Here is a 23,140-nt window from a genome sequence, read left to right as displayed (position 1 = left end):
CATATATATATATATATATATATATATATATATATATATATATATATATATATATACATACATACATACATACATACATACATACATATATATATATATATATATATATATATATATATATATATATATATACATAAAATGTTCTTCAATGGTCAGGACCCCCATAGGACGAGCAGACAGGGTATTATTTGAGTGGTGGATCATTCTTAGCACTGCAGTGATGCTGACATGGTGGTGGTGGTGTTAGTGTGTGTTGAGTGGATCAGACACAGCAGTGCTGCTGGAGTTTTTAAACACCTCAGTGTCACTGCTGGACTGCGAATAGTCCACCAACCAGCAATACCCAGCCAACAGCGTCCTGTGGCTGATAAAGGACTAGAGAATAAACAACACAAACTGTGCATCAACACAGAACAATCATGTCTAACTTTACATCTAGTAGGAGAACCAACACGGCAGAAGTGTCTAATAAACTGGACTGTGAGTGGACAGTGTTTAAAATCTCCAAAAACACTGCTGTCTAATTAACTCTCAGGAAAACAATAAAAGCAAATACTATCAATAACGTTTAAAGACAAAACAAATACTCACATTGACACACCAATTATACTTCTCACACTCGGCAATGGTCTCATTCAGGATGTAAGTAGTGCCATCGGAATGTTCCTCAGCACGGCAAAGTGCGCCGGCTTCAGCCCCACATGACTTCAGCAAGGCGATGCTGATAACTGTGTAATACAAAGATCACAGTACAAACGTGGTGCTCAGTCCACAATAAAAACATCCTGACAAATTATGATGACCCAAAGCCCCAAGACAATCAGGAGACAAGTTTCTGAGTATCAACAGCTGGGCTCAAAGGACAACACCGTAACACCGGTTGAAATAAGAAAGACCCAGGCCCAATCCCATTTCTTATTTTTACCCATATGCCTTGTTTTCGAGTGTCTGTTTGCCCCTTGGAATTACAAGGGGTGGTGGTTGAAATGTTCCCCTTAAATAAAAACAGCATCACTTCATTATCAGCTACTAGCGCTGCTCTGTAGGCGACCCTGCCCATCTGCAGTGACAGCAGAGGAGGGTGAAGTTCAGCTCCTCACTGCTGGGCTTTAGTTACATTTAGGGCATCATGTGCCTTCAAAGAGGGGGGCAGTCATTTATTATCACCCACCCCTAATTCTTCAGTGATGTGAAGCTGAATTTTCACAATGCATCTTAAGTGGAGCAGCAGTTCTGATGCCTGAGGTGCCAGAATCTAACTGCTGCACCATTTAAATTGAGCTAGTTAGCTGCTGAGACATCAGCATACAACTAGTGATTCTTTAAAGCTTCTTATAAAGAAAACAACTATAATACACTGCAATTACATTAACCTAAGTGTGTGTAACTCACGTGTGTGTGTGTGTGTATATATATTATACACATATTAATATATGCTCCGCATATTAAATGTGGTAGTAACTTCAGGCTGCAGATGGCATTACACAAGGATGATTGGGCTGTAAACACCAGCTGGACATGCAACAGGATTCATACATTGAGTAGAGGTGATACAGTGCAGTGAACATGGCCTGTGCACTCATTGTGGAAAATGGGTTACCAGTTGGAAAAAAGGAGTCACCACATTTAGCCGTGCCAAAAGCTGCAGGTTTCAAAAGCTGCAGGCACTCTTGCATGAAAGATTTGAGCAGTTCGCCAGATTTAGTGGATGCCTTCCCTGGCATCTTACCCATTGTTCCAAGACGTCACACAGACTTTTAAAAGAATTTGAATCTGGGGATTTGCGGGCTAGTCCAGATGTGTGAACGCTCTTTAATGTTCACCATGCCGATCAGTCACATCTGCAGCCCTGTAAACGTGAGAACAATCATCTTGGAACACAGTATAGAAATGTTATGTTCCTGTAAAATCATGAGCAAAAGGCAAAACCTGGGTGGTCAGCAGCTCAATGTAGACACTGTGGTTCAAAATGACAGTGACCCTAAGCAAAGCTGAAGGATGTGTCACAAGAATAGTGTTTCTGATGGAGGCTAATCACTTTAGTTTTGTTAACCCTGTTTGGGTCACTCACTCACTCACTACATCTTTGACGCACTCACTATATCTTTGACGCACTCACTATATCTTTGACGCACTCACTTACTCACTATATCTTTCACTAACTATGTCTTTCACTCACTCACTCACTATGTCTTTTGTCCCACTCCTCATCGCAGCTGTGAGATGATGGTGGGTTTTTTTTGCATGTCACACCGCAGCATCTCAGTGGGATTAAGATCTGGGTTTTCAGCCAGTCCTTGGTGGATTTACTGGTATGTTTTGGGTCATTATGTTGCAGGATCCAGTTCCGTTTCAGCTTTCATTTTTTTTTTGCAGATCGTCTCACATGTTCCTCAAGCAGCTTCTGATATACGGTAGAATTCACTGTGGATTCCACGTTGATGAGCAGGCCAGATCCTGCTGCAGCAAAGTCCAGAAGTCCAGGTCTTTGTCTACATTCTCTCTGGCAAACTTCAGTCTGGCCTTCATGTTTTTCTTAGAGATCAAAGGTTTCCTCCTTGCACATCTCCCACAAAAGTTAAACGTGTGTGGTCTCTTTCTGATTGTAGACATGCACTTTCACATCAACAGCAGCAAGAGCCTGCTGTAGGTCCTGTGGTGACATTTGAGTCTTTTGAGACTTCTTTTAGCGTCTTGCTGCTCTCAGGGTGAACTTGCTTGGATGCCCAGACCTGGGCATGTTGGCAGTTGTTAATTTATTCCTCACCAGAAATAGCATTTTTTTTTTAATGACACTTTACATGTTTTAAAAAAAATGTCTTCAGTTTTAATTGTTTAGTTGCATCACTCAAATATCTCAATATTGTTAATGTCCAAATATGTAAAAAAAAAAGGCTTTCAATGGGTTTTCCTAATTTTTTCACATGACTGTATAAACCCCTTTGTTTGGCCTCTGTGCTTTGCAAAGTCTCCATGTTGTTTACTTGAGTTCTAAACCAGTTTTCATTTCTTTTGTTCCTGTGTTTTGACCCTCTCTTTGCCTTCTAGTTTAGTGAATATAGATCTGTCTTTGCTATTGCTTGCTTGTGTTTTGACCCCTGCCTGTTGTATGGATTCTGAGTATTGACTGCCCCAAATAAAGCGTCTTCAAATTTGGAATCTGCTTCAGCCCCAATGTTACACAAGACTTCGCCAATTATGGCTGCAGCCAGAGCAGTGTTGGGACTTCATTGATGGGAGCCTCCGTTATTTGGTAGACTTTAGTGAGTCTTTTTCAATCTGAGGACTCTAAAGTGGCCTGTGTGGGTTTATTACTCTGAGGGCCTGCTACAGACCAGGCAGGTCATGCTTGGATGTCCCTTAGCCAGATAGTTCCCTCACTGGAGAAGTCCTGGAGCCTCTTCTGGAGGGGGTTGGATCTGTACCAGAACACAGCTGCTGTGTTCCGGCGCCAGCTTCCCAAATGGGCTCCACTTCCAGCCTCCCAGGGCCCTACTCAGACAGTCCAGTTGCCATTATTATAATGTTTATTTGTTTGAAAGCAAGTATAAACGGAAGTTCAAGGAAAGGTAGACGTGTGCTTATCTTGAAATTAGTCTGAAAGGTCAGATGGCACCAGCCACCTAAAATAGCCTAATAAAGGCTCTGATAACACTGACTATATTTGAGATATAAAATGCACATAGACCTAAATGCAAATGTATATGTAAATATAAAAAACACTGACAAAAATAAGAGAACCCTGTCATTGACCCTACTGTTAATTAAAAATAGTTGATTTCCATTCCACACTCTCAGAAAAAACCATCACTCAACGGTCACTGGGGTGGTACCTTCAATCTAGTTAGGAAATAATTGTACCACATTCCATTAAAACCATGTTGTATTTATATTGTTTTGGCTCCACATACACCGACTTTATTTCATTGTTCTGTTTTAAAACATTAGGCTATGAGAAACTACGATTATGTATCTGCTGACTTGAAACAACTGCGTGTTTGAGGAGGAAACTGTGCAGGACTCTGGATCTCCATGTTTTCACTGCTCAGTTAGACGATTCACACAGCTTGTGTAAATACACTAAGGCCCACACACTCACTGCCAGAGTTCCTCAGGGGACTGCGGAAAAAGGCACACATTTTTCATAGGACAGAGGGTGTGGGGGGAGCCGCAGGAAGGCTTCAGGGTCAGTGCGAGAGCAGAATGAAGGAGGTGATGACTTCAATTTGGCTGGGAACTTTTTGGACAATCTGGCTACAGAAAACTCCAGATTTATGCATACAGTAATACAGGGCAGGGAAGAAGGAGGAATGACATGCATTTATAATAGTGACTTTAACTGCAAAATTACTATTGTAGGTGAATTTATGTCTTAGTATGTTGCGACCAACCTTTTTAGCAACACTACTGTCATTAATTATAATGTATAGACCTCCTAAATGAAATAGTATGTGACTGAAGTGCCCTTGAGCAAGGCACCTAACCCCCAGCTGCTCCCCGGGTGCTGTGGATAGGGCTGCCCACCACTCTGGGCGAGTGTGCTCACTGCCCCCTTGTGTCGTCACTAGTGTGTATGTGATGTGGTGTTTCACTGCATGGATGGGTTAGATTGCGAAGGTGAAATTTCCCCATAGTGCGACTAATAAGGGTCACTTAACAAGAAGAAGAAGACGATATTAGACTTCAAGAAATATTTGATTTGAAGCAGCATTTTCAACTAAAGGTTGAAAAACAAATGTATCCCTCATCTCTGATGTTTTCATATCAGATCATGACCTTTGTGGTGGGAGTATATTTGAACAATCACTTGAACTGAGGGAAGTAATGATGGCTAGTTTACCATCCAACCTTCTCGTGAGCTCCCGAGAACTGAAAAACACACTAACTCAAAATGTAGTTGTGTTATAACTGATGTTTGGGGGGAGGAGCATGGCTGAAACCCCTCCTTCTTCCAATCTAACACACTATAAATTCACATCCTCACCTTCCGTACTTGTGACAAAGGGTTCGCAATCCCCACTGTCCTACTACAGCTATGAGGGGGCCTGGCCTTCTGGCTATAGGCAGAAGCCGCACAGAACCCCATTCCAAGTTCTCAGAGTTCTCCCCCTTGAAGGCACAGTCTGAACTCACTAAATACTCTTAATATAAGCTTCTGTAGACACAAAGCACATTTCTATAGGCTTCGGTTCTACACTCACCGGCCACTTTATTAGGTACACCTTGCTAGTAAAAGCTCGGACCCCCTTTTGCCTTCAGAACTGCCTTAATTCTTTGTGCCATACTTTCAACAAGGTGTTGGAAACGTTCCTCAGAGATTTTGGTTGGTTATTTGAGTTCCTGTTGCCTTTCTATCATCTGGAACCAGTCACTTAAACCACCACCAAAGTGGGGATCCCAAAATCATACGAAATGTCACCTTGCTGTACGTTAAAGCTGTGGAATATTTTGAAATAAAATGAATCCACATCTAACGCTCCACACTAGCTTTGATCAGATGCAAAGAAATATGAGATTAAAAGTCATTGACTTGTCAGTTTTCAAGTGTTGCTTTGTTATGTAAGCTGTTGTAGCCCAACTGGTAGCCATTAACACTGAACACGTCTTGAATTTGTCTGCTGAATGCAAAATTGTTTCCACCCTGGCTGCTGGCCTGCTTACACCCCCTCCCCTTCCCTCCACACCCTTTGCCCAGAATTAGGGACGTGACTTTGAACGTGGCGTGGTTGTCGGTGCCAGACAGGCTGGTCTGAGTATTTCAGAAACGGCTGATCTGCTGGGATTTTCACACACAACCATCTCCAGGGTTTACAGAGAACGGCCCGAAAAAGAGGAAATATCCAGTGAGCGGTCAGTTGTGTGGACAAAAATGCCTGGTTGATGTGAGAGGTCAGAGGAGAACGGGCAGACTGGTTCCAGATGATAGAAAGGCAGCAGGAACTCAAATAACCAACCAGAATCTCTGAGGAACGTTTCCAACACCTTGTTGAAAGTCTGCCATGAAGAATTAAAGCAGTTCTGAAGGCAAAAGGGGGTCCAACCTTTTACTAGCAAGGGGTACCTAATAAAGTGGCCGATGCGTGTAGAACCATACAATCTTAAAAAAGATAGTTCTTCTCGGTGGCTTTAGTAAAGGGAAATGAATCGAATTAAAACAATGAGTTCTATATAGAAGCATCTCATGCTCAAATGGTTCTTTGCATGTTGAAATGATTCTTCTTACCATGTCAAACAGAACCCTTTAGTGCTATATAGAACCATTTTCAAAACCATGCATAAACCAATCATATATCCTAAATAATGATCACACAAAACAAAATAGATAAATAAACTGCTAAAACAAATACAAATCTTATGAAGAATTAGACTTCCATGAGATCACATTTTTTCCACAAAGTAACATTAAAGTCATTGATTTGTCCCTAAACTTAGTTCCCCTTTTAATAATTTATTATTATTATTTATTTAACAATTTCTTTGTTATTTATTTATTTTGAGGTAAAAACTATTTACATAAAGATGGGGAGGCTTACTCTTTAGTAAAAAGAGGAGAGAAGGACAGGAGGTCATGAGTTCTACCAAAAGTCTGGTCGCTGAGGTCTTATATAAGCTAGCCATCTAGACCAGATCCGATAAAATGTGTCTGCTTGAATTCTTAGAGAATAGGTGAGTTTGGGGAGGTTCAGAGGACAACCATCTTCGAGTGATTGCCTTTTTACTTGCGGCTAACAAGGCACTCAGTAGTTTATCACTTTGACACATATCCAAAGAAAGATTTCCCAAATAGAGAAAAGTGAAGTCAAAAGGTATGTTTAGTTGGAAGATCTTACAGACGGCCTGATGGATATCCCTCCAATACCCAGACAGCGCAGTACATTCCCAAAAAAATATGGAAATGGTTTGCGCCATCCGAGCCACACATTCTCCAGCAGCTAGACCCTGAGCCCTGATGCCGTTTCTGCACAGGGGTAATAAAAAATCTAAGAATATTTTTCCAACAAAATTCGTTCCATAGTAGAGAACTTGTTGTTGCCCACTGATATTTACATATTTCCCCCCAATCATCCTCAGATAGTGACACATTCCCCTCTTTTTCCCATTTTTCTTTAATATATAATGTTTTATTGTGTATGTTTAATGTTCATCTCTTTAGAAAGCCTCGAAATGAGTTTAAGACATGAGCCTGTTTTAGTAGTGGCCCAAATAAATGGAAGAATTCATGTCTCATGGGCTTATGGGTTTACATGTCTAGACAGTTTGTTAAAATAGGATCGTACTTGAAAATATCTACAAAGATCCTTCCGTTCCAATCCGTATATTTCTTTTAGAGATTCCAATGATTGAAATACCCCCTTTTGTAAAAAGGTCAAATATGTTGTTAGACCCCTCTTAGCCCACCTTTTAAAAGTATTAGGGGAGAAGTCACTATCATAGGCACACCATCTCAACAATTTTACAGAATCATGTATCCCACTCAATGTAATGATCTTTTCCCAAATCTTCATAGTTAGGTTAATCCATGGATTCTCCATGTCCAAAAGGTGTTTCATTAATGTTCTATCAGCTATCATTGCTTCCGAGGGAAAATTTGCTGCCATTGCATCTTGCTGTATAATATTTATTGCACCAACATATTAAAGGTCTTATTTGGGAGGCATAAAAATAAACACGAAGGCAAGGGAGGGCAATTCCTCCATTCTCCTTTTCCTGTTGTAATGTGGTAGATCTTATTCTAGGTTTCCTTCCCTGCCATATAAGCCATTTGTCCCACTCCCCAAATTGTTGATCTGATATTTCTATTGGTAGGGTCTGAAAAAGATAGAGTAATCGTGGTAATACATTCATTTGAATTGTCTCTACTCTCTTCATTAGTGTGAGGCATGGGATGCGATTCCATCTTTGCACATCTGCTTTTATTTTACCATTTAAGGGACCATAATTTACTTGAAATAGCTGACAGATCTTTTAGTAAAACCACTCCTAAGTATTTTATATTTTTTGCCTGCCAATTAAATGGATTGGCATCTGTGAGTGTTTTTGGTGGGTTATAATTTACTGTAATCACCTGGGTCTTTTGAATATTAAGTTTATATCCCAAAAGAAACCCAAATTCTTCCAGTGTGTTCCTCAGTGCCATGAATGAGTGAGTGGGTCGCCCTAAGTACATTAAAACATCATCTGCAAATAGTGCGATTTTTTGTTCAATACCATAGACCTCAGTTCCCTTAATATCTTGTTTTTGTCTAAAAGTGAATTTTTCATGAAACATATTTCAATATATCCAGTTTGCATTTCCAAGATGTGTTGTATTGGGACACATGCAGGGCGGTGTATTCAGTATTCAGCCATCACTACTTTGTAAAGTATTCTGCCCAACCCTGAACACATATTTAACCACGAGGTTCATTGTGTAGCTCATCCTATTCTGGTCAGGGAATCTCTCTCCAGTCCCTGTTACAGATGTCAGTGTCGTTAGGAAGCGTATAAAACACAAATGTACTTACACAACACTGCTACCGCCCGAGGAGCAGCACCAGCCTTCGGGTTCATGCTGAGGAAGCTCGCACAGACGCTGGTCAAACGTGGCTTTCTTGCTCGGCTGTAATATGACAATATGAAGAAAGAATACATTTAAAGTGAAAACAGTAACACGAACAGAATAACCTCTACATTTCCAGCTCGTAAGACTCACCACAGCAGCGTCCACAACTGAGCACAAACTCAAACTACATGCTACAGCTTAAAATACCCTCTGCGCGGAATGATACACCGGCACGAGTCCCTTCATAGAGATGGACTCATATAAAACATCGGCCCACGCGCTCTTACCGGCTGATATTTTACCGTAGAGCATGTATGTGTATTTGATGCTTTGAAAATAATAATAATAATAAAAAAAAAGTTTGCCAAAGCAAAATGTATAGGATCTATTTTTTTATGAGGAGGCATACATTCTATGCTCCTAGTGCGGCTCTTTAGCCAGCCGTTCTTCTTCTTGAGGGAACAAATAAATATTCATAAAGCGCTAGACACGATTGGTCCAGCAGAGGCGAGCCCCTCCACTTTTTTTTCCACATGATTCTACTGGGATAGGCTATTTGTTGAATATTCATGACGTGCTTATTAGAATCAGGCGTCTGATTGGTCCAACCCAGTCGAGCCCATTTCAACTCACACGTGTGTGATTTTTTCCAACCGCAGAGGATGGAGGACGTCTAGAAAGTGACCGTGGCTACAAAAAGAAATCGGCGTCGATGTCCAGGCTGCAGTTTTCCTGGCATTTATTCATTCGTTCATTTTAGCCACTGTGATTCTCTGATTCTCTCTCGATCTGCTGTTTGTGTTTATACGCAGGGTTTTCTCCACTGATTTAGCCTGCTAGCCACTTAAACTCTTGCCCACGTAATTATGCAGAAATTTGGAAAAAAATAAAGTCAAAATGGAATTTTTGGACCGAATCCCATTTCACCCATTTTTACATTTGACTATGTGAAATATGGGTTTAAATGCAGTTATTACAGAAAGTGAAGTGGGTATTTGTGTCTGTTTTCCCCCAAATGTAAATGGAGATTTAAGCCAGTTTAAAAAGTTTTAAGAGATGAAAAGTATATTAAATGCGTTTATATAACAGTTCTGCCCACACAATCTATTAAAAAAGCCTTACATGTGTCTTTTTTATCTCACAGCATACTTTTCTTACAGTTGTGGTCAGTTTCCCTGGAAAGGGAGTGACTTCTGTTTTCCATTTAAAGGGAATTACAGTCCAAACCTATTCTTAATCCCTCTCTGGGAAACCGTGTACGATTCTGCTGAACGCTGTTTGCTGGTAAAGGTAATAAAGATAATGTTTGCTTTACAGCTATAACTTGTCGTTAATAAACTATCCTTGACGTCACAGTCATGATGCTCTGCAACCCCAACAAACACCACGTGATTTTTCTCATTGTAAAGCATGAACCAGGCGCTAGCGCACTGTATGTGGGATGTAAATATATATATATAATAAGTGTTTAATGAAACATAAAAAGGTTTACACCGAAGTTTAGTTGAGTCACATGATTGTACAGGCTATGTCAGGTAAGGCGTAGTCCAGCGTAACTAATCTGTTTAACCTGTTAGACTATATTATTATGTATATGTAATGTTCGTATAATTAGACTATACTGACATTGATTATCAGGGAAACAGGAAAAAGTACCGAATTTGCATCAGTGACAGAACTGAAAAAAAAACGCCCCTACTGCAAGAAGACGACAATCTGCTCGGAAAGACATCTTTGGTCTAAACATTTGAGATTTGCCATATATTATGCAGATAAAAATGAAGGCAAGCATTGAATCACGTTTTTTTGTAATATTTACCTTTATATTGTTTGCTATGAGAGTTACATTAGAGAGGATCTCCAAACATGTAAACCGTTTTACGCCTCATGTTTACGTTGGTGTAAATTTGATTGGTTTATGTGTTAATACAAGCAAGGTAACTCTTTATTTTGAGCGGTGCTTTTCAGATTAAATATGAAACGGACCCCCCGTAACATCAACACGATATCAGTGATGCAGCACAAGTGAATCATCTCAATACTTTGAGTAGATTATTGACATTTTAATGAACTACATCATGTTTTTTTTTTTTTTTAATCTGTCAAATCCAGTTGTTTCTCACTTTAAGGGACACTCACTGAACACGTAACAGATCTAATACACGCCATCTCAACGTCCTAAACAAGCATTACAGACACACCGCTGACACCGTTCTGTAACTGAATCTTAACTGGATTAGCTTTTGGTTTATTCTATGATTAGAGCCAGGGAAAGAGGTTTTGGGTTTTGGCTTGAGCTTCAGGTTAGGATTAGGATTAGGCTACAGCTTCTGTGAATATGTTGCTGTTACACTTTTAAGAGTTTATTAATCATCTACAAAGGACCACTCGAACTAAAGTGTCATTAAATAAAAAGTCAGAGTTTACTTTACAATCGACTAAGCAGGTAAATTCCAAAAGAATATGTGAGGCCCTTTAAACTAACATTCAAACCCAATTAGCTGTCACATACACTATAAAACCTCTTACACTCATTAACACACTTTCACACACATAACCGAAACTAGTACACACACTGCCAAACTCTCTGACAGTGAGGTTTAATTCTGTTATTGGGATTATGGCAGCTATAGTGTGTTTTGTGTAGAAAAGAGTGTAAAAGAGCTTAGAAAAGCTTAAGAGAAGTTGCAGCCACGATTTTGACCACAAAAAGGTCAACTTCTTTACTTTTACACATCACGTCTGAAGAAGAAAGATGACTAATGCTCCAGTTACACTAATATTAGTCATTCCCTTGCTTCTTTAGATTGCATCATAGTGGATGAATAGTCCCACTGTGGTCTACAAATTTTCTGTGTAAGCCCATCAGAAACCATGATTATAAAACTGTCTCACCCACATTGTCAAAGTCTCACAAGCTCTATACTCTGTGGCATGCTAATCATGCACTGTCACACAAACTACCAAGCTCTCTTACACTCAATAAAGCGTGAGATTGTGAAGAGCATTTTATGTGTGTAGGAGGTTTCTTAAGAGTTTGGGTTGTATGTGTAAGAGAACAGGATAAGAGAAGTTTGAATATTGGCCTATAAGACCTCTCATATAATAGTCTAATAGACTATAACTACTAAAATACATTTTCTTTTCAGACAGATTCACAATACCATGCATGTGTGCAGAGGGTAAGGATTCAATAAGAAGTCACTGGCATTGCCCCCAGTGTGGGAAAATTAGTCTTAAACGTTCAAACTTTGAAGTTCATTTAAATTCTCATGGTACGTATAAGAATCATTACTTCTTCTTCTTCTTCTTTCGGCTGCTCCCTTTAGGGGTCGCCACAGCGGATCATCTGCCTCCATCTTGCCCTGTCCACTGCCTCCTCTACTTTCACACCAACCATCTCCATGTCCACCTTCACCTTCTCTGAGGTCTACCTCTTCTCCTTCTGCCCGGCAGCTCCATCTCCAACATTCTTTGCCCAATATATCCACTATTCCTCCTCAACGCATGTCCAAACCATCTCAACCTGGCCTCTCTGGCTTTATCTCCAAACTGCTCCACCTTCACTGTCCCTCTGATCTGCTCATTTCTAATCTTGTCCAGCCTGGTCACTCCCAACGAAAATCTCAGCATCTTCATCTCCGCCACCTGCAGCTCAGCCTCCTGTCTTTTAGACAGGGCCACAGTCTCCAAACCAAACATCATAGCAGGACGCACTGCTGTCTTGTAGACCTTCCCTTTCACTCTTGCTGCTATCCTTCTGTCACACATCAGCCCTGACACCCGTCTCCACCCACTCCATCCTGCCTGCACCCTCTTCTTCACCTCTTTTCTACACTGTCCATTGCTCTGGATGGTTGACCCAAGATATTTGAAGTCATCCACCTTTACGACCTCTACTCCTCGCATCTTCACCTTTCCACCTGCCTCCCTCTCATTCACACACATGTATTCCGTCTTGTCTCTACTGACCTTCATTCCCCTCCTCTCCAGTGCAAACCTCCACCTCTCCAGATTCTCTTCCACCTGCTCTCTACTCTCACCACAGATCACAATGTCATCTGCAAACATCATGGTCCATGGAGCCTCCTGCCTGACCTCATCTGTCAACCCGTCCATCACCATTGCAAACAAGAAGGGGCTCAAAGCTGATCCCTGATGTAACCCCACCTTCACTTTGAAACCATTTGTCACTCCAACTGCACACCTCACCACTGTCTCACTATCCTCATACATGTCCTGCACCACCCTAACATACTTTTCAGCTACACCTGACTTCCTCATACAGTACCACAGTTCCTCTCTTGGCTCCCTATCATATGCCTTCTCTAGATCCACAAAGACACAATGCAGCTCCTTCTGACCTTCTCTGTACTTCTCTACCAACACTCTCAACGCCTTAGCCTTGCTTCAACAACTCTTTCCCATACCTTCATGGTGTGGCTCATCAACTTTATACCTCTGTAGTTACTGCAGCTCTGCACATCACCCTTGTTCTCAAAAATGGGGACCAGTACGCTGCTTCTCCACTCATCAGTCATCCTCTCACTCTCCAGGATTTTGTTAAACAACCTGGTTAAAAAGTCCACTGCCTTCTCTCCTAAACATCTCCATACCTCCACAGGTATGTCATCTGGACCAACTGCCTTTCCATTCTTCATCCTTTTTAAAGCTGCCCTCACTTCCTGATCCACTATCTCTCCCCCCGTTGTCCTCCTCTCTCTCTCGTTTTCCTCATTCATTAGTTCTTCAATCCTTCACTCCTTCCATCTACTCATCACTCTCTGTTCACTCACTAGTACATTTCCCATTTCCCTCTCTATCCTTTATCAGCCTAACCTGCTGTACATCCTTTCCAGCTCTATCTCGCTGTTTAGCCAAACGATACAAGTCCTTTACTCCTCTCATACAGCTCATCATAGGCCTGAGCTTTTGCCTTTGCCACCATTCTTTTCTCTATGCGACTAGCCTCACAGTACTCCTGCCTACTTCCTTCATCTCTCTGGTTATCCCACTTTTTCTTAGCTGCCTTCTTCTCCTGAATACTCTCCTGGACTTCCTCATTCCACCACCAACTTTCCTTGTCTTCTTTCCTCCTAAGAATCATTACTAAATCCTTTTAAAAACATGTTACTTATTGCCTATATAATGCTCCAGAAAGCCTATATAATTCCTTGAGTGGTAATATGTTCTCTATTTCTTATGCCACATTTACAATTAAGTGTGACTTTCAAAGCTATGCGACATAAATACCTTTAATTAATCCATAATGTGTGATTCATTCTTTATTAGAGCCATCGGAGCAAAACTACAAGAAGAGGCTATAAAAAAAGAACCTGATAGTGAAGTGAAATGTCACACGTGCCACGTCACATTTTCAAGTGAATGCAATTTCAGAAGGCACCAAAATGTAATCCATGCAAGTGTGACAGAACCCATATTTTGCATTGATGAGAAGAGGGGGATTTTCTTCACTGCCAAGGATCAAACTGGAATTCATGTTCCCATCCATGTCATGAAATCCATAAAAGAAATCAAGTAATTGCATGTGAAGGTGATAATTGTAAGCAAAACATGGATATAGCAGAAAGAAGTGGAAGACCAGGGAGAGAATGCCTTCAGCTCAGCAGAGTACAGACAGCATCAGTTCAGCTGTGCTTAAGGAAGATTATCTTCAAAGCATGATGGATAAAGGCTTGATGTCTTTATCCAGGGCCAATGAATGCATCAAACTGAAAAATCATGCCTGCAAAGAAAAATCTATCCTGTATTTTATGGTGACTTTGGATTTTCGAAAAGGTATGTGCACTTTTCTGTGTACACCCTAGAGAAAGTGACAAGTGGTGCAAATTTGGTAGAACCCGGGTCACTTTTGACACTGAAAGTGGGCAACGGAGTTGCCGGTGCCAAGGCAGAAGTAATGCCACCCGATGTGGTCATCGTTACCTATGCATGTGGTGGATTTTTCAAGAACGACAAGACTTACTTCTGCACTTTGATGACACAGACAGTGACATGGAAGTGGATGAAAACTCTGAGACAACTTCAAAAGAAGCTAAAGGGCATCTAGACTCAGCAGACATTATAAAGATGATAAGTTACTTGATGAAGCATAAACGGATTCCTGAAGAACTTTCTGACCATTTCTGTGTGGTTAGGGAGGTGCCCAAGAAGTTTGAAACACTAGAAACCATCTGTCCTTACTGCCCTGGACCTACACCACCTGAGCTCTCACCTCCAAAACTCTTTACCAAAGAAGCAGTTGTATATGGACTTTGTTCTGTTACCAAAGGTTCGTGTTATTAGATTTAATTATCTTTAGTTGCTAGAATTTGCAGTGCTGCTAGTATTATATGACAACTACCAAAAAAATGGAACCTTTTAGGAGTTCATGTCTACATCAAGGACTGTCCAGTCTGCAAAACAACAGCTAGATTTCAAGAGTATACATCTGGATTTCACAATTACAACAACCAAGTCTTCCTGACCACCCAGCTTTGCCTTACTTAAGGTAGGAAACTAGATAATAGACTGTATTTTGCATCTAGTTGGTTTGTCCTTTAAAGTGATTAGACTGACCTAATTGTGAAAGTTTTACTTTTAATTCACAGAACCACACAGCAATTGGTCGGACTCTTTCAATCATGGAAGATTTAAGTGGCTGCAAAGTTCCCCCATGATACAATAAGAAAAGCCTTTTTCCATTTCTCTGCATTGAGGCGATTACAGTTCTGGGTTCTTTTGGCATCGCTGTGGACACCACCCTTCGATACTTGTTGCTGATGTAAACTGGAAGGTTGCATTTGACATTCCAGGTATATATACACTCTAAGCAAAAGGAGCTCTGTTTAGCACTGAAAATGCTTCTTTGACTGATGACAGCTGATAAAAACACTTTTGGATGATTCTTCATAGAGCAATGATTAAACGGTATTTCATATTCACATATTTCATAAGCTCCATTCAGAAGTTGGGTGTTGTGTGAGGCTGTAGCTCTTCTCTCCAGTCTAATAGACGATGTCATTTTAAACCCTTAGAATAAAAGAAGCTGAATTCAGTTTTTTCTACTGAAAAAAAAAAACTCTTCAGTCTCTTCAGTGATAAACTGCAAAAATTATTTTTATAAAGTAATACAAAGAGAGTCTAAGATTTTTGGCTTTCAGCAGCAAATTGTAAGCATATAGCAACATGTGTGATCATAAAACACATTTGCTGTTTATTTGAGGAAAGCTTATTACAAAATAAATAAATAACTGAATTGCATTTATTTCATGCAGTTACTGAATAAGTTGTCTTATGATTCGGTAACGCAAATTCAGATGGAACAACCAAAATACATCCTAGAGAATAAGAAATGAAGAAAAGTGTGTGTGGCTCATAAACCTTGGACCTGGAGGCCCCTCTGCCCTGAACATTTGAGTGTTTTCCCTGCTCTAACACATCCTCTTCAACTAAGTCTTGGTCATTTATTGCGCAGTCAGATGAGGTGTGTTAGGAGCAGGGAGAAGTAAAATGTACTGAGCATGGCGCCTCAAAGTGTTTGGAATCATTGATATGTGTGCTTGCTCCATGTTTTAGCACTGAAGAGGCCTGATCCTGACACAGTGAGAGCTGAAGACCTTTGTGTAAATATGAAAGCAAAGTGGCAGAACTTGGAAAATGAGATGTTTGCTTTTGGATTTTGCACTGGTCATTAAAATATAATGCAGTGTAATGTTTGCAACGAGGCAGGGTTTTTTAATTTGGCTTGTGGTGACCCCACTGTACTGCATTCTTTCACGTATTTCTTGACTCAGCACCCCAATTCAGCTCCTTATCGGCTTTAAAATCAGTCGATGAGAAAAGTCAGGAGTGTCTGGTCAAGGAATATGTGAAATCTTGAAATGCTAACGTTAGAGCATTATACTTTACTGTCTTTTATTTATTGTTGTTTTCTTTATTTGCTTTAGGTGGAAGAACACACGATCCCTTTTCGAGCATATGGACATATTCTGAGTTGGCACCTTGGATTGGAGAGAATACTAGACCTGGAGATGTAATTCCCAAAACAGAAATACTGAAGGGACTACGGCAGAAAAGTAACATGGGTAAAAAAGGCAAGGTGGCCAACACAGATATTAATGAAGATTACATTCTAGATTTGATTGGTAAAAAAAAAGGTTGAGTATACATATTTAAACAATATTCATTTAAATATCTAGATTATGATAACGAAAAGTATATGATTAAGAAATGTGTGCTTCATCGTTCCATAGGTACAGAAAGCCAGAGGTGTCAAATCCAGGTCCAGAAAGTAAAAGTCCTTCCCAGGATTTTGTTCCAACAGGCTGGACAGCTCTACTGCTGGTGTGCTAGTTCACACCAGTATGAGCACACCTAGTGTTCGCACACACATCTAGTTGGAGCACACCAGCAGTAGAGCTGTCCAGCCTGTTGGAACAAAATCCTGGGAAGGACTTTTACTTTCTGGACCTGAATTTGACACCTCTGCAGAAAGCAGGACTTGTCTCAGCTTGCGAAGCACTGGGTGTTTCAACAGAGGGAACCAGAGAGGACATCCTGAACCGGCTACAAGAACTCCTACTCTACAAAGACATTTATCCAAAAATGTTGGTGAAATTGCAGAAAGCTGGGGGTAAGTGTAATATAAAATCAATAAATATGGCATTATGCACAAAATGTGTGTGCATTGTATGGATCCGTGTCTTTTTTTTTTTTAGGTGGCGTTTTACATGTCTCTTGTCAACATTCAATTGTTTATTACTGCTCCCCTTTGTGGTGGCAAGAGTCTGCAGGGGACCATGCTGATGCCCTCCTGAGCTTTCAGCAGCCCCCAAATGTTTACATTTGTGACGTAGCAGGCCGTGTAGCAAGACACCTCAATAACAGGACATAACAAGGTTTTTTCAGCCATACGATGGAAAACTTTGTGAAGCTACAGAAAAGAATATTGAAAAGGCATTAAAGAAAACATCACAGATTTCGCTTCCATGGCTTACTGTTAGTCAGTTTAAAGGCATCAAAGAGATGGACTGTACTGCTGTGCATTCAAGACCCCATCCAGTGACAGGAACTAATGAATGCTACAGCCTCTATGATCGATTTCACCAGAAAAATCAAAAACGCCCAGAAGAGAGACTGAGAAGTCTAGATCTTGTTCCAGAGCTGCGCTCCACTGTAAACACAGCAGTGGCAGAGCAACTTAATCGAGAACTGGCCTCAAGTCGGTACGTTCTTTGCATTATGAAGGACAGGCATTTCATGTTTTCCTTGCGACTCATGTTCCACCGACATAATCAGAAGGTAAATCAGAAATTCAAAGAAGACATGATGAGAATTGCACTGGACCCATTAGAAGTAGACAGCAGTGGAAGACTTGGTATTTCTGGAACAGGTTTGTGTAACTGTTATTTGCATTTCATCATTTGAATCAATAAAAAGGTGAGGAAATACTGAAGTATTGTTTAAATTATAATTTACATTTACGGCATTTTGTTGACGCTCTTATCCAGAGCAACTTACAATTAGATCATTTTACACAGGAAAGCAAAGTTGGTGTTAGGAGTCTTGCCCAAGGACTCTTACTGGTATAGTGTAGGGTATTTGCCCTGCTGGGGGATTGAACCCCAGTCTACAGCGTAGAAGGCAAAGGAGTTAACCACTACAATAACCAACCACCTATTGGCAGCAATCAGGAAAGAAGGGGTAAAGGAAGGTATGGAAATGAAAGGATTGCCCCTAGAAGAAGAAAACAGCAAGAGCTGGCAGCATTTTTCAGTTGGTCTTTTTCCAATTAACCAATCGAATGAGGTACATTAACTTTTTGTTAAATAAATTTAAAAAGTAAGCAAAACAGAATGTATAACTATGTACCTGTCTGTTATAATGTTGTAATATTTATAATGTTTAGGATAAATGAGCAGTCCTTTTTGCTGAAGAAAAAGAGGAGCAACTAACCACAATAAGGATTGCAAACTCAACAGCCAACCGTCATGATCTGAAAAGTTTATGCCCCCCTGAAATAATGTGCACTGAGCAACGGTCAACTGGAAAAGTCAGAATGTCTTGGCTGACAGAGTGAGTGTCACGGTTGGCCCCTCCCAGTCCTGTCCATGTGCTCCTGTTTTGGTTTTGTAACTCCGCCCCTGATTGTTTTCACCTGTCCCTCATTGATCAATGTATTTAAGCCCTGTGTTTGCCCCCTGCATTTGCCAGTCTTTGTATCATTGTATCTTTGTATCTGGTCTTTGTTTGATGTGTTGGTTCTCGTCTTTGTCATGTCATACCCTCAATCTGTACGTATCGGCTATATGAACCTGGACTGTTTTGACCACGACCCTGGATTTGCCCATAATAAATCTCGCCTATCTCAGCGTGTGCGTCCGCCTCCTCGCTCCCCCTTACAGTGAGCATGAATCTCACAAGCACATTTTATGACAACAGAAAACAACTTTAAGATCAAAGAATGAACTGAGCTTTTTTTTTTACAGGTCGTAGACACAAGACTTTCTCAGTTGGTGGAAGGAACAGAGAATGTCAATTGTTCTAATTTAAATATTACTGCTAAAGTTAATAAGTTCAAACATTTTAAAAATGATGCTACATGTGATTTTATTCCAGGTCATCCTTATTCCAACATTTAGTTGTCTACTCTGGTGGAGAGACTGGCAAAAGAACAAAGCCATTCAAGATGTGCATTTAAAATGCATAAAGTTATTCTCTGATTACCTAAAAGTGTCAATACTGACTGCATAACCTGTGAAGTTCTGTACTGCATTTTCCAATAAATCCATGCTTCATTTTAATTGTAGGAAGTAAAGGAAAACTCAAAAGTGCTCATTCCCCGTGTTGTTGGACACAAAACCCCAGAATCTGGAAACCACTTTATTTTGTGGGTGAGTATAGTTGTTTGGGAAAAGAGAAGTGGTGTTATGTGTTTTTAACAGAAGTCTTGGCCCTGATAACAAAAATAATTTTTACTTTTATTGTTTTTAGGTCTTTGATGGTCCGACATCTGAAATCAGACTGTATGATTCTTTGGGGAAAAACAAAACAATTGAAGCCCAGGACATGGAATTGTTATGGTACATATTTTTATGTCTTCCTTAATAAGAGAACATAGCTACATATTTCTATTCTTTCTAGATTCTTTATTGTATATTACTTGGTACAGCCGTTTAACTATTTCTGTTTATATGCTGTATTATAAAATGAAATATGACTAGACTGAATTCTAATGCATTATAATGCAGGTGTAGATTATAATGCACAGTGGCCTCTGTCCCGCTGTGCGTACCGGCACAGTGGCCTCTGTCTCGCTGTGCGTACCGGCACAGTGGCCTCTGTCCCGCTGTGTGTACCGGCACAGTGGCCGCTGTCCCGTACTTCCGGCATTGCTGTGACGGAACAAAGTGGGACGGCACAGCAACATCTCGGCTACAACCGGCTCTCCTGTTGTATGTGGTTGGTTAGTGTAGTGGTTAACACCTCTGCCTTCTACACTGTAGACTGGGGTTCAGTCCCCACCTGGGTAACCACCCTACACTATACCAATAAGAGTCCTTGGGCAAGACTCCCAACTCTACCTCCGCCCACCTTTGTGAAATGACCAAACTATAAGTCGCTGTGGATAAGAGTGCCGTAAATGTATAGAGGAAAAACAATCACACCAACAGGTTCTCTGAGCCTCATTGACCACATGACCATATCTACACACAAACATGAGCGTGGATCACTGCGTTCCCTCCGTTATATAATCCTATCCCGCATTCTGAGTGTAATATTCTTGAAACAGTATAATTTTTGACAGTGTCTTACTTACCAGCAGCGATGTTGACCGCCCTAAAATGGCGACATCATTGACGTGCCCGACTGGACCCAATGCGGCATCTAGGTATGGATACCTATGGGGTGTACTATGTGAGGCAACTGTTAGCATTCATTGGAAAATTTGAAAATGTTATAAGAGCAGCTTTAATATGAATAATATTTCTTACTGTTTTAGGGAGAAAATTAAGTCTCAAAAAACTGAAGTGAATTTGAGTGACCAATGTAAGAAGCATCCATTAGCTAGAATCTCATATTCTGTTTCATGTCTGGGGTGAGGCTAATGTAGCTAACAATAACCCAGTAAAGGCCCGCCGCTGTGGGTTGGCCTCGGGGGGTCATGTCGACCCGGTTCGATTACAGGCCTAACCAAAATCGGTTGGCGTACAGACCTCTGAAGGTGTGTCGTCATACTGTAGTCCATCCATTTCGGTGCACGGGAGTGTTAGCTTGCATGCAGCATTATCCATATTACGACTTCTTAACGATCTCATGATTCAGAGGGACCAGCGAGATTCGGGGGAATATGTACACGGGACAAAATGCCTTTGCAACTTCTTATGTTTACAACAGGGTCTGATATCAACAATTTTAGAAAATAAAATTCTTTTTTACCATCGGCAAAACCACCTTAGAGCCTGAGGTCGTAATACGGGCATGACGCCAACTACATAAGCCTTCTGGCTTGTGTTCACACTTTCCTGTTTAAATTCCTGTGAAAGACATGCGTGACAGACTTCTGCCATTCAAACTCTTTTTAAGTGGCAAAGACTTCTACATTAGCCTTGTAGCTCCAACGCAAAACTAAAGAAGCAAATTCCAGACTATTTCAGTTGCTTGCCGTTGTTTTCTGGTCAGTGAATGTGCCACTCCTGAGGACCTAAGTTGGTCAAAGCGAACATGAATTTGAGGGGGAACTGAATCGGACACAACAGCGGCAGCAGCTTTTGTTTACAGTTTATTTTTCTTTTTCTTACCTATTTTTGGAAGATGGCAAAGTGTGTGGAGGACTTCAATAAGGCCTGTTTCCAAAATATCGTAAAGCCAAATTGATAAATTGATTTGAACCAGAATATACAAATGACTTGCAGCGGCTTGAAGAAAAGGGAGCAATCGAGCGAGAGAGAGACAGAGAGAGAGAGAGAGAGAGAGAGAGAGAGAGAGAGAGCGAGCGAGCGAGAGAGAGAGAGAGAGAGAGAGAGAGAGAGAGCGAGCGAGAGAGAGAGACTGAAACCAGCAAAAAGCAGAACAGAAGAACCCAGGGTGAATGGAAATTGACGGTGTTAACAACAAACTACTTGCTACTCTGCTCACAAGTTTATAGGGCAGTATATAGGCAGTGACGGATGTTTTGAATAAATAATCTTAATCCATCCATCCATTTTCTAAGCCGCTTCTCCGTCAGGGTCGCGGGGGGTGCTGGAGCCTATCCCAGCAGTCTTTGGGCGGAAGGCAGGATACACCCTGGACAGGTCGCCAGTCTAAATAATCTTAATATTTGATCTTAATAGTTCTAACAAGTAACGTTTATTAACCAAAAGGACTTGGAAAAAACTTGGAAACCGGATTGCTCACTTAGCAAAGAGGCCTTTAGACGTTTGTGAGAAATCAGCAAATGCAGCTGTGTGAGAACAAAGGAGTTGTCTTTGAGATGACTAGAAGCCTCTGGAGAATTTCCAGTGCGACCAGCCCTTGTGAGAGTGGAATTACTTCATCACCCCAACCAGGAACCATCTTGCCATTCAAGCTCAATAAAGGCCTTTTCCTTTCTTCCACAAGAACTCGGCGACTGAAGATTTTTACTTTGCTCTTTTACGTTTAGACATTGTCTTATTTTGTTTGAAGTTATACTGCAGTTAGCATTTAAGGTAATAACATTAGAACATGCTAGGAGAGTCCATCTCTGCATGTTACTCACATAAGCTCTTTTTTTAATTTTGCTGACACAGTGTGATGCGACGCCACCAAAGGGTGGGAAGTTACATGCAGAGCATTATAAAGTAAAATAGTACCCAGAGAAAACACATTTTTTCAAATTTAGCACTATTTTACCATTGGTCATGGACGCTCACTGGTCATTTTAGATAAACACATACACTCACCAGCCAAGGTTGGTCCCACTTTTGCCTTCAGAACTGCCTTAATTCTTTGTGGCAAACTTTCAACAAGGTGTTGGAAACGTTCCTCAGAGATTCTGGTTGGTTATTTGAGTTACTGTTGCCTTTCTATCATCTGGAACCAGTCTGCCCATTCTCCTCTGACCTCTCACATCAACAAGGCATTTTCGTCCACTCACTGGATGTTTCCTCTTATTCTGACCGTTCTCTGTAAACTCTAGAGATGGTTGTGTGTGAAAATCCCAGTAGATCAGCAGTTTCTGAAATACTCAGACCAGCTCGTCTGGCACCAACAACCACGCCACGTTCAAAGCCCCTTAAATCCCCTTTCTTCCCTATTCTGATGCTCGGTCTGCACTTCAGCAAGTTGTCTTGACCACCACTACATGCCTAAATGCAGTCGCGGCCATGTGATTGGCTGATCAGCTATTTGTGTAAACAAGCAACTGAACGGGTGTACCTATTTAAGCGGCCGGTGAGTGTATATTTGCAGTGTAGACATACGGACGTCTGGTTCCCAGTACTATAATAGCTAGGTTTTTTGCTCAAGTCTGATGTGTCTGACTCACCGGTTCACCCTCGTTTAGGTGATTCAAATCTGTCATCAATGTGAACGAACCGGCTCCTGAAATGATCCTCATGAGCTCATCCTACT

Source organism: Pygocentrus nattereri, chromosome 3 (genome assembly GCF_015220715.1).
Source record: "Pygocentrus nattereri isolate fPygNat1 chromosome 3, fPygNat1.pri, whole genome shotgun sequence".
Classification (NCBI taxonomy): domain Eukaryota; kingdom Metazoa; phylum Chordata; class Actinopteri; order Characiformes; family Serrasalmidae; genus Pygocentrus; species Pygocentrus nattereri.
This window is presented reverse-complemented; position numbering follows the sequence as displayed.